The sequence below is a fragment of the Bos grunniens genome, chromosome X (assembly GCF_055505025.1).
Source record: "Bos grunniens cultivar Pamir isolate PY7600 chromosome X, Bosgru_T2T1.0, whole genome shotgun sequence".
Taxonomy (NCBI): domain Eukaryota; kingdom Metazoa; phylum Chordata; class Mammalia; order Artiodactyla; family Bovidae; genus Bos; species Bos grunniens.
Genome location: NC_141194.1, coordinates 110,739,565 through 110,752,971, shown reverse-complemented (window position 1 = coordinate 110,752,971; position 13,407 = coordinate 110,739,565). Strand labels below are relative to the sequence as shown.

Below are 13,407 nucleotides of genomic sequence, written 5' to 3'. Positions count from 1 at the left end.
GGGACAGGCTGACTGAGAATAGAAACCTCTTCCCTCTCAGAATCACCTGGGTTGGGGTACCAGGCAGGTGCTATTGAAGGTCATTCATTAGAAGAGTCAGGTTGTTGGAAACTTTCTTGTGTTTATGCCAAAACTGGCCCTGAAGCTCTGGGATTATAAAAGAATAAGCCCGTCCCATTGCCCATGACGCTCCTTCAGAGATCTGAGTCCTGCTATATTTCTCACTTCTTCCCCAATACCTTCCTTCCACTTGTACAACTTTTCTCCATGAACCTGTCTGTGTGTATCATAAAGCAAGCAGGAAACAGCTTGCTTTAATTCTTTCCCTGATATACCCAATGGCAGACTGTGGCTTCTATTGACAACCATGCTCAAATTCAGTGCCTGTGTACACAATTAGGGACCACAGCCCTTGGCGCTTGTGTGGTGCTCTGTAAACACTGACTAAGCAATCTGAGGAACAGTGTCAAAACACAGAACAAGCCAGCCTGTGGGTATAAATACATCCTGCTCCATCACTCCTTCTGGGGCTAGCTTATCACTGAAGGAGGCAATCAATCTGGCTCATCGTTCAACACAAATCCTCAGAAGCAGTGAGGGCCCCCTGCCCCCGCCACTGCTGTTTTTCACATCTGTGGAAAAAGGGAGATTGCTATCCTGGGTTATATAGCAATTTCAAAGAACTTATCCAAGCCTGTGTCTGCTTGATTTGGTCAACTAAATCCATAAATCAGCCAGTTCTATGGGGGAATATAAATCAAATAAGTGAATTAATACGATGCAAAATAAAATCACAGCTGTTCAGCTGATCCTCCCCCCCCCCACCTTTTTTTTTTTTTTTTTTTACCGCTCTGTGCTTATGCCTCTGCAGACACGCTGGTGGTGGGTGCTGGGGATTTAGATGAGTGCCAGGAAGCGGAATCCCACTTATCTACTTTCTAAGCTTCTTTCCAGCCCAAATGCACCTCTTGAAACATGATCCAAGCCAGGCTCAGCAGCAGGCATGCTCACCTTTAAGTACCTCAGCAACTTTAGACTATGTTTATCCCCCAATTGCACCTAACATGGATCCCCCAGTCAGAAACATATTTTGCATCCCCAACCAGTACATGCAAGCAACAGGCAGATGTCAAGACATCTATGTCACAACCCACATTGCAACACAGTGCTACTCACTCAACTGTCTTGGTGCCTTTGTCAAATAAAGGAACAGATTCAGCAAGTTGAATTCTAACTTGGTCCATGGTCATGTTCTCCACAGATAGGGGGTCTGAGAGGTCTAAGGTAAGGCAGGGTGTGGCATGGGTCCAGTGGGCATTCAGCACATTTTTCACTCAAGGTCACCTAACCTGTCTTTTTTTTTTTTAAACATCAACCTTAAGAAAGGAGACTTGGCTCATTTGAGGGAGGAAAAGGAATTAATGCCTGATATACACACCAACATGGGTAAATCTCAGGATAATTATGTTGAGTGACAGAAGCCAGACCAAAAAAAGAGTAAATGTTGTATGATCCCATTTCTACAAAATGCTAGGAAACGGAAAACTGTGGTGACAGCAAGCAGATCAGTGGTTGCCTGCAGATGGGGATAAGGGGAGAGAAAGATTACTAGGGGGACAGAGAAACTTCTGGAGCTGTTGCAGACAGTCATGATCTTGATTGTAGTGATGGCATCACAGCTGTATCCATATGCCAGAACTGATCAAACTGTACCCTTAAATGTGTACAGTTTACAGAATGTCCATTATACATCAGTGAAGCTGTTAAAAACAATAAGATATACACCCCTTGTTGGGGGGGAAAAGTACATGCTTAAATCCTTGCAATAAGCCTTTGCAGGCCTAAAAGATCTCTCCCCAACCCCTACTGCTCCCGTCACCCCACCTCATGAACCTCTTCTTGTTTTTTTTCATTTCTTGTTTTCATAAAGTCTGGAATAATACATACCAAAATGTTAGTTGTAGTTATCCACGGATGATGCCTCTTTCCTGAAAAGCTATTAATTCTATAGTTAAAAACAAAACTATTTTTCAAAAACAATGTAACATAATGAAAAAAATGTTATAACAACCAACACTCCTTATGGTAGGCAGGATCCCCCAAGCATGTCCACATCCTAACCCCGGGAACCTATGACTACGTAGCCTTTCATGGCAAAGGAATTTAGCAGATGTGATGAAGGCTGCTGAGATAAGGAGATTATCCTGGAGTATCTGCACAGACCCAAGGTTATCACATAGTAAAAAGAGGGATGAGGGAGGGTCAAGGTCAATGTGATGGAAGGAAGCAGGCCATGAGACAGGGTGACCTCCAGATGCTGGAAAAGCCAAAGAGATTCTCCCCTAGAGCCTCCAGGAAGAACACAGCCTTGTCATTTAAGTGCACTGAGACCCATGTCAGTCTTCCAACCACCAGAATGTAAAAGAATATATTTGTGTTCCTTTAACTTTCCAAGTTGGTGGTAAGTTGTTACAGCAGCTACAGGAGACTGATACTCCATTCCTTTCTTCTAGGTACACATTGATCTGTTCTGCCCACATACCTTTGCTGAGCTTCTACTTGGTGTCAGACCTTATGCAAGGCCTGGAGAATATCAAGAACAGTACATTATCTGTCCAGAGAACTCACCAGAACATCCCACATCTGCTCAAAAGAGGCCAAGTGTCCACCTTTGTTCTTAACAGGCATGAAGTATTCACTTGGAAATCTGTCCATATCCTATTCTGCTAACCCTGTAATGTCGTATTTCAAGAAGCAATTATTCTTAAAAAAAAAAAGAGAGAGAGAGAGAGACCTACTTACAATTACGTATATTCTAACTGGGTAATATGACTAACAGAGGCCATGATTACGGTCCATAATTCACACTTACTGTATTATTAGACCTTCACTACAACTTGGCATTTGTGAACATTACACCATTGTTCTGTCACTTGTGCAGCCTTCTCCAATTACTATACTTGCCAGGCATTAGTGCAATGCAAAGCTAAAAACAATGAACAGAGCGGTCCAACTACCAGAGCCTTTCATTTACCTGAGAAAAACATCTTTTGGTCACTCTAAGCCAAAACACAGAGGAACTTCCAGTGGGGACCAACTATCCACAAATAATTTGGTTTGCTAATCTTGTGAATTATCAAAATACTCATGTAAAGGTAAGCTGACTAGATTCCTTTCTCAAGTGAGAAGACCAAAGCACAAACCAGCCAAAGGCAGCAAGTAAACTAAGAATGCAGTGGGTACCCATCTTACAGTTCCATGTGCACCTTGCAGCACTGGTTCAAGATGAGCAGCCATGTGGACTTCCAGGCTGTCTCTCCATCAGGACATGAGCAGTCTTCTTTTGGTGCTTTTTGTGTTCAGTTGACCCTTGAACACTGTGACTTTGAACCGTGTGGGTCCACTTATACTTGAATATTTATTTACCAGTAAAAAACATTACAGGACTACATGATCCATGGGTTTAGAGGAACCACGGGTATATGGCCACCACAGAAACCAAGAGCTGATATTCAACTGTGAGGGAGGTTGGGGCGCTGAACCCCTGTGTTGTTCAAGGGTCAACTGTACTTCTATTTGCTGTAATGAAATCTACCTATAACACTGTACTGGGTTGAATAGTGTCCCCCCAAAATTCATGTGAATGTGACCCTGTTTCGAAACAGGGTCTCTGCAGATGTGATCAAGTTAAAATGATTGGTATTCCTATAAGAAGAGAGAAATTTGGACAGACACAGGAGGAACTCCATATGAAGATGGAGGCAAAGACTGGAGTGGTGCAGCTGCAAGCAAAGGATTGACAGCTACCAAAAGAAGTGAGCAAGAGTCTGGATTCCACTCAGAGTCTCAGAAAGAGCCAAGGAGCATGGCCTTGCCAACACCTTAATTCAGACCTGCAGAATCATGAGAAAATAAACTGTTGGTGTTTTAAGTCCTCCAGTCTGTGGTGCTGTAACGAAATACCACAAAGTCTTTTGTTACAGTAGCCTGAGCAAAGCAATACAAGCACACAGTACCTAAGCATTCTAGGATAATTCAGAGTCAGGAGTAGAGAAGGTAGGGTTAATCTGATAAAACTCCTGGAAGCTGTAACCTTAAGAGAAACTTCTAAAAGTAGGAAGAGACAGCGAGGGAAGAAGAAGGACAGGGGACACAGGGCCCTTGACCAGAATACAGAATCCCTCCCCAGTCAGGAGATAGCAAGGCACCTGCACACCCATGCAGGAAACACTATGGGTAGAACCAAGGAGGTGAGACTTTTATCAAAGCTGTTCTGCACAATGATACCACTTTATACTATCAGTTCAGTTCAGTCGCTCAGTCATGTCCAACTCTTTGCGACCCCATGAATCGCAGCATGCCAGGCCTCCCTGTCCATCACCAACTCCCGGAGTTCACTCAGACTCACGTCCATCGAGTCAGTGATGCCGTCCAGCCATCTCATCCTCTGTCGTCCCCTTCTCCTCCTGCCCCCAATCCCTCCCAGCATCAGGGACTTTCCAGTGAGTCAACTCTTCACATGAGGTGGCCAAAGTCCTGGAGTTTCAGCTTTAGCATCATTCCTTCCAATGAACCTCCAGGACTGATCTCCTTTAGGATGGACTGGTTGGATCTCCTTGCAGTCCAAGGGACTCTCAAGAGTCTTCTCCAACAACACAGTTCAAAAGCATCAATTCTTCAGTGCTCAGCTTTCTTCACAGTCCAAATCTCACATCCATACATGACCACAGGAAAAACCATAGCCTTGACTAGACAGACCTTTGTTGGCAAAATAATGTCTCTGCTTTTCAATATGCTATCTAGGTTGGTCATAACTTTCCTTCCAGGGAGTAAGCATCTTTTAATTTCATAGCTGCAATCACCATCCACAGTGATTTTGGAGCCCCAAAACATAAAGTCTGACAGTGTTTCCACTGTTTCCTCATCTATTTCCCATGAAGTGATGGGACCAGATGCCATGATCTTAGTTTTGTGAATGTTGAGCTTTAAGCCAACTTTTTCATTCTCCTCTTTCACTTTCATCAAGAGGCTTTTTAGTTCCTCTTCGGTTTCTGCCATAAGGGTGGTGTCATCTGCATGTCTGAGGTTATTGATCTTTCTCCCGGCAATCTTGATTCCAGCTTGTGCTTCTTCCAGCCCAGCGTTTCTCATGATGTACTCTGCATATAAGTTAAATAAGCAGGGTGACAATATACAGCCTTGACGTACTCCTTTTCCTATTTGGAACCAGTCTGTTGTTCCATGTCCAGTTCGAACTGTTGCTTCCTGACCTGCATATAGGTTTCTCAAAAGGCAGGTCAGGTGGTCTGGTATTCCCATCTCTTGAAGAATCTTTCACAGTTTATTGTGATACACACAGTCAAAGGCTTTGGCATAGTGAATAAAGCAGAAATAGATGTTTTTCTAGAACTCTCTGGCTTTTTCCATGATCCAGTGGATGTTGGCAATTTGATCTCTGGTTCCTCTGCCTTTTCTAAAGCCAGCTTGAACATCTGGAAGTTCATGATTCATGTATTGCTGAAGCCTGGCTTGGAGAATTTTGAGCATTACTTTACTAGCGTGTGAGATGAGGGCAATTGTGCAGTAGTTTGAGCATTCTTTGGCATTGTCTTTCTTTGGGATTGGAATGAAAACTGACCTTTTCCAGTCCTGTGGCCACTGCTGAGTTTTCCAAATTTGCTGGCAAATTGAGTGCAGCACTTTCACAGCATCATTTCGGGATGTGAAATAGCTCAACTGGAATTCCATCACCTCCACTAGCTTTGTTTGTAGTGATGCTTCCTGAGGCTCACTTTACTTCACATTCCAGGATGTCTGGCTCTAGGTGAGTGATGACACCATCGTGATTATCTGGGTCTTGAAGCTCTTTTTTTGTACAGTTCTCCTGTGTATTCTTGCCACCTCTTCTTAATATCTTCTGCTTCTGTCAGGTCCCTACCATTTCTGTCCTTTATCAAGCCCATCTTTGCATGAAATGTTCCCTTTATACTATAGTGAAGGCAAAAATGAAATAGATGAATAAAGCTAGGAGTTGGAAAGAATGTGGGAACACAGGAACCTACAGGTCCTGCTGGTAGGCGTATGAACCAGTATAGCCATTGTAGAAGCAAGAGGGCAGCGCTTGGATGAATCCACATATGTGCACCCCTGACCCACAGCCCCACTCCTGGGCATGTATCCCAGAGAGGGTCTCATGCATAGGACCCACAGAAACACAGAGGGCCATGCTTGCTGCAGTACCAAATGCAAGGTGGGAAATTGGGCACAACTTGGGTGGGGGTCCATGACTGGCAGAGCACTGAGGTACAACACGGCAATGCTTACAAAGATATATCCACACCCTAGGGCTGCTGGAGGAGAAGGCAATGGCACCCCACTCCAGTACTCTTGCCTGGAAAATCCCATGGACGGAGGAGCCTGAAAGGCTGCAGTCCATGGGGTCTCTGGGAGTTGGACAGGACTGAGCGACTTCACTTTGATTTTTCACTTTCATGCATTGGAGAAGGAAATGGCAACCCACTCCAGTGTTCTTGCCTGGAGAATCCCAGGGATAGGGGAGCCTGGTGGGCTGCCGTCTCTGGGGTTGCACAGAGTCAGACACGACTGAAGTGACGCAGCAGCAGCAGCAGCAGCAGCAGCAGGGCTGCTGGAAGCAACAAACCCAATGTAGCAAGATGAAGAAATCCAGGAAACACAGTATTGAATGCAAACAAGAAACAGAAGGGCACAGTCCAATTTATACAAATCACACACACTCCTAAAATTTCACAGGGACATGTGTGTGTTTAATGACATATGAAGAACAAGTGCTTCATGAGGGGAGGGGAAAGGAAATGGGAATGGGAGATGAAGGGACACAGAAACTATGAAAAGGAAAGAGCGGCCTCGAAAGGCCCCTATCGTGACAGTGGGCTAGGACTCTGGAGTGAGGTGAACTCCATTCTCCTCACTAGAGAGCTAGGAGACAAAGACTAATGAGGCAGAGGACCTGGGCCCATCCCAGGGACTGGTGCACAGGACAGGTGGCAACTCTGCCCTCCTCAGCAGTAATGCACTTGCCCACAGGCATACCTGGAAGCAGGATCACTGAGTAACCTTGAATTCCATCAGCAGTAACAGCAACAAGAAAAAGAAGATGAAACCTACAATGAAGTTTGGCTAGTGGTGTTCTTAAAAACCCAAGTTAGGAAACCTTCAACCACTCAGGCTATGGAGGACCCAAAGACACTGCAGTCTTTGGGAATTCTTAACTCTTCAGCTCAGTATTTCTCAGAGGCAAAATGCCAGGGAGGGGATTAGATCCTGAAATAAGACAGACATTAATGAAAAACCAAGGAAATCTGAATAAAAGGTTGGACTTTAGTAATAACGTATCAGTACTGGCTCATTGTGCCAAATATAGCATACTACTATACTAATATGTCAATAAGAGAAGAAATTGGGTTAGCCTTGGTTGTGGTGACCAGCAGCTCTGATTTCGCCTCGAGAAAGAGACCCTGCCCTGGCCTCATAAGTTGTCAAAATAGGAGAAACACACAGGGGAAAAATACATCCTAACTAAGAGTAGTTATTGAAAACATCAACTCCAGGAGACACGGTCTTTGCAGTGCTGAGCACAATGCTGCACGAGGGAGGGGGCACAATGTGGCAGTCTCTATTCAAATATCCCACCAAAATCTTTCTCAGGGTCAGGTGTATGTGGTACATGAATTATAGCTCAAAGAAAAACAACACATGCATGGGTGAACTTTAGTAATGAAACAGGGGAGGTGGAGGAGGCGGCAGATTTCTGAGGTGCTGCGGCGAGCAGCTGAGAGGAGATACTCCATGTCCAAGGTCAGGAGCAGCAGCCATGAGGAGATACCCCACGTCCAAGGTCAGAGAAACCCCAGTAAGATGGTAGGTGCTGGAGCAGCTGTGGGGAGATACCACACATCCAAGCGCAAAGGAGAAGCCCCAGTAAGATGGTAGGAGGGGTGAATTCACATTTAGAATCAAACCCCATTCCCACCAGAGATGCTAAGAGGGCTCAAACAAACTATGTACACAGCAGGACCCAGGGACCCTACAGAGACTGGGACAGAACTGTGTTTGAGCATCTCCTGTGGAGATACGGGTCAGCAGTGGACTACCACAGGGACAGGGGCTCTGGGTGCAGGAGACCTGGGTTATGGCATAAGCCCTCTTGGAGGAGGTCGCCATTAACCCACCACAGAGCTGCCAGAACTTACACAGGACTGGGGAAACTGACTCTGGGAGTGCACAAACAGAACCTTGTGCACCAAGACCCAGGAGAAAGGAGCAGTGACCCCACAAGGGACTGACCCCAGATTTGCCAGTGAGTGTCCAGGAATCTCCAGCGGAGGCGTGGGTTGGTGGTGGCCTGCTGCAGGGCTGGGGGCACAGAGTGTAGCAATGCATGCACGGGACAATTTGAAGGAGGTCGACATTATCTTCATTACCTCCATCATAGTTTGGACTCAGGTAAATAGCAGGGAGGGAACACAGCTCCACCCATCAACAGAAAATTGGGTTAAAGATTTAGTGACCATGGCCCCACCCATCAGAACAGGAACCAGTTCCCCCTCAGTCAGTCTCTCCCATCAGGAAGCTTCCATAAGCCTCTTATCCTTCTCCATCAGAGGGCAGACAGACTGAAAACCACAATCACAGAAAACTGACCAATCTAATCACATGGACCAGTCTTGTCTAACTCAATGAAACTATGAGCCATGCCGTGTAGGGCCACCCAAGACAGACAGGTCATGGTGGAGAGATCTGACAAAACGTGATTCACTGCAGAAGGGAATGGCAAACCACTTCAGTATTCTTGCCTTGAGAACCCAATGAACAGTATGAAAAGGCAAAAAGATAGGACACTGAAAGATGAACTCCCCAGGTCAGTAGGTGCCCAACAGTCTACTGAAGATCAATGGAGAAATAACTCCAGAAAGAATGAAGAGACAGAGCCAAAGCAAAAACAACACCCAGCTGTGTATGTGACTGGTGATGGAATCAAGGTCTGATGCTGTAAAGAGCAATATTGCATAGGAACCTGGAATGTTAGGTCCATGAATCAAGGCAAATTGGAAGTGTTCAAACAGGAGATGGCAAGAGTGAACGTCGACATTTTAGGAATCAGCAAACTAAAATGGACTGTAATGGGTGAATTTACCTCAGATGACCATTATATCTACTACTGTGGGCAAGAATCCCTTAGAAGAAATGGAGTAGCCATCACAGTCAACAGAAAAGTCCGAAACGCAGTACTTGGATGCAATCTCAAAAACAACAGAATGATCTCCGTTCGTTTCCAAGGCGAACCATTCAATATCACAGTAATCCAAGTCTATGCCCCGACCAGTATTCCTGAAGAAGCTGAAGTTGAATGGTTCTATGAAGACCTACAAGACCTTCTAGAACTAACACCAAAAAAGATGTCCTTTTCATTATAGGGGACTGGAATGCAAAAGTAGGAAGTCAAGAAATACCTGGAATAACAGGCAAATTTGGCCTTGGAATACAGAATGAAGCAGGGCAAAGGCTAATAGAGTTTTGCCAAGAGAAGGCACTAGTCATAGCAAACACCCCCTTCCAACAACACAAGAAAAGACTCTACACATGGACATCACCAGATGGTCAACACTGAAATCAGATTGATTATATTCTTTGCAGCCAAAGATGGAGAAGCTCTGTACAGTCAGCAAAAAGAAGACCAGGAGCTGCCTGTGGCTCAGATCACGAACTCCTTATTGCCAAATTCAGACTTAAATTGAAGAAAGTAGGGAAAACCACTAGACCATTCAGGTATGACCTAAATAAAATCCCTTATGATTATACAGTGGAAGTGAGAAATAGATTTAAGGGACTAGATCTGATAGATAGAGTGCCTGAACTATGGACTGAGGTTCCTGACAGGAGACAGGGATCAAGACCATCCCCATGGAAAAGAAATGCAAAAAAGCAAAATGGCTGTCTGGGGAGGCCTTATAAATAGCTGTGAAAAGAACTGAAAAGCAAAGGGAAAAAGGAAAAATATAAGCATCTGAATGCACAGTTCCAAAGAATAACAAGAAGAGATAAGAAAGCCTTCCTCAGTGGTCAATGCAAAGAAATAGAGGAAAACAACAGAATGGGAAAGACTAGAGATTTCTTCAAGAAAATTAGAGATACCAAGGGAATATTTCCTGCAAAGATGGGCTCGATAAAGGACAGAAATGGTATGGACCTAACAGAAGCAGAAGATATTAAGAAGAGGTGGCAAGAATACACAGAACTGTACAAAAAAGATCTTCACGACCCAGATAATCACAGTGGTGTGATCACTCACCTAGAGCCAGACATCCTGGAACGTGAAGTCAAGTGGGCCTCAGGAAGCATCACTACGAACAAAGCTAATGGAGGTGATGGAATTCCAGTTGAGCTACTTCAAATCCTGAAAGATGATGCTGTGAAAGTGCTGCACTCAATATGCCAGCAAATTTGGAAAACTCAGCAGTGGCCACAGGACTGGAAAAGGTCAGTTTTCATTCCAATCCCAAAGAAAGGCAATGCCAAAGAATGCTCAAACTACCGCACAATTGCACTCATCTCACACACTACTAATGCTCAAAATTCTCCAAGCCAGGCTTCAGCAATACGTGAACCGTGAACTTCCAGATGTTCAAGCTGGTTTTAGAAAAGGCAGAGGAACCAGGGATCAAACTGCCAACATCCAATGGATCATCAAAAAAGCAAGAGAGATCCAGAAAAACATCTATTTCTGCTTTATTGACTATGCCAAAGCCTTTGACTGTGTGGATCACAATAAACTGTGAAAAATTCTGAAATAAATGGGAATACCAGACCACCTGACCTGCCTTTTGAGAAATATGTATGCAGGTCAGGAAGCAACAGTTCAAACTGGACATGGAACAACAGACTGGTTCCAAATAGGAAAAGTAGTACATCAAGGCTGTATATTGTCACCCTGCTTATTTAACTTATATGCAGAGTATATCATGAGAAACACTGGGCTGGATGAAGCATAAGCTGGAATCAGGATAACTGGGATAAATATCAATAACCTCAGACATGCAGATGACACCACCCTTATGGCAGAAAGTGAAGAAGAACTAAAGAGTCTCTTGATGAAAGTGAAAGAGGAGAGTGAAAAAGTTGGCTTAAAGCTCAACACTCAGAAAACTAAGATCATGGCATCTGGTCCCATCACTTCATGGGAAATAGATGGGGGAACAGTGGAAACAGTGGCAGACTTTATTTTGGGGGGGCTCCAAAATCACTGCAGATGGTGACTGCAGCCATGAAATTAAAATACACTTACTCCTTGGAAGGAAAGTTATGAGCAAACTAGACAGCATATTAAAAAGCAGAGACATTACTTTGCCAACAAAGGTCCATGTAGTCAAGACTATGGTTTTTCCAGTAGTCACGATGGCACCCCACTCCAGTACTCTTACCTAGAAAACCCCATGGACGGAGGAGCCTGGTGGGCTGCAGTCCATGGGGTCGCTGAGAGTCAGACATGACTGAGCGACTTCACTTTCACTTTTCACTTTCATGCATTGGAGAAGGAAATGGCAACCCACTCCAGTGTTCTTGCCTGGAGAATCCCAGGGACAGGCGAGCCTGGTAGGCTGCCGTCCATGGGGTCACACAGAGTCGGACACAACTGAAGTGACTTAGCAGCAGCAGCAGCAGCATGAATGGATGTGAGAGTTGGACTATAAGGAAAGCTGAGTGCAGAAGAATTGATGCTTTTGAACTGTGGTGTTGGAGAAGACTCTTGAGTGTCCCTTGGACTGCAAGGAGATCAAACCAGTCCATCCTAAAGGAGATCATTCCTGAGTGTTCATTGGAAGGACTGATGTTGAAGCTGAAACTCCAATACTTTGGCCACCTGATGCGAAGAGCTGACTCATTTGAAAAGACCCTGATGCTGGGAAAGATTGAAGGTGGGAGGAGAAGGTGATGACAGAGGATGAGATGGTTGGATGGCATCACCAACTCAATGGACATGAGTTCGGGTAAACTCCAGGAGTTGGTGATGGATAGGGAGGCCTGGCGTGTTTCAGTCCATGGGGTCGCAAAGTGCCGGACACGACTGAGTGACTGAACTGATCAATAGGATGACAGTGACAAGTGTTACCTGGGGACATGGATAAGAGAATAAAAACACAGGGAGACAGGATTGGCTGTGGAACTTTCCAGCTCACTTCCAGAGGTCCCTTGTGGATCTGAGTAGCACCAGGGAAGGGTTTCCCCATGTACATCAGGTCATTACCAGTAGGCCTGACCTGAACCTCATGGCTAGTTTAGGGGGCTTTGGTTGGGATGACCAGCAGGAGAGGCACAGGGACCTGCTAGGCTGGGGATCCATTTGTGGAGCTGAACTGTCTTTGACACACAGGTCCCCCAAAGCAGCCAGGGAGCCACCAGTCCCTGCCAACAGTGGCTTCGCCCACTGCTCCTGAAAACCATTCTCAGGAATGGAAGCTGGAACACAGACATGACTTCTTTTTCTTCTGATTTTCTTTCCACCTCTCTGGCCATCCCTGCCCTGGCTCCCAACTGGCAGCTCTGCCTCAGACTTTATGTGTGCTGGCACCCTTTCCATCCTTCCTTCCTTCTCAACTCCCTCCCTGGGTGATATGGTCCAGGCCCATGACTCGGTTGGCACTTTGTGTTGAGACGTCCCAACTTCTGTCTGCAGCCCTAGCCCAGGCCACCATCACCTCACCGTGAGCACACTCACCCCTAAGCCTCAGTCTCCTCACTAGTGAATGGGAAATAGGGGTCCTGGAGCTGCTTCTGAGCCTGCCACACGGGAGGTGCTGACTCCAAAGCTCTGACCTCACGTGCCCTGTGACCCTCTGCAAACCTTCAACTTCCTCCTCCCTCGAGTTGGCCATATTTCAAGGACATGGTACCCAGGACAGTAGCCCGAGGTACAATACTCAGAAAGTAAAAAGGCTCTGAAACACAAAATATCTCGGAGGTGATTGCTCTGTCAATCCGGGCAGGTCATTCACTGGCTGAATGCTTTCTGGGCCTCCTGGCCAAATCCAACTCTTAACCACTCTGCTAATGGGGACGACCACAGGCCGTCTTCCCTCTAGGGGTTCTTACAGCAGACAGCAGGCCCTGGAAGAGGCTTCTCATGGGTGTTGGACTGCCTCCTCCCTCTCATGCACCATGCGAGGTGTTATTCATCTTCCATCACATCCCGAAACACTCCCATGGCTGGGGTCTGCTCCTAGTCTTTACTGGTGAGTGACAGTGCTCAGCATGGCACAGTCACAGCCCTGGGGTGAAAGGGCACAGCCTGGCAGCACTCCAGAGTCTCCCATTGGTTCCCCAGGCTGCCTCCACACAGGATCAACAGCAAGTATTCTCCTTTCCTTCCCC

At 45.7% G+C, this 13,407-nt stretch overlaps 1 protein-coding gene across 2 annotated transcripts in view; it reads right to left on the bottom strand.

Annotated features, from left to right (window-relative positions):
- CD99L2 (CD99 molecule like 2) overlaps positions 1-13,407 on the bottom strand; it is a 118,126-nt gene that overhangs the window by 64,603 nt on the left and 40,116 nt on the right. The window lies entirely within an intron of this gene.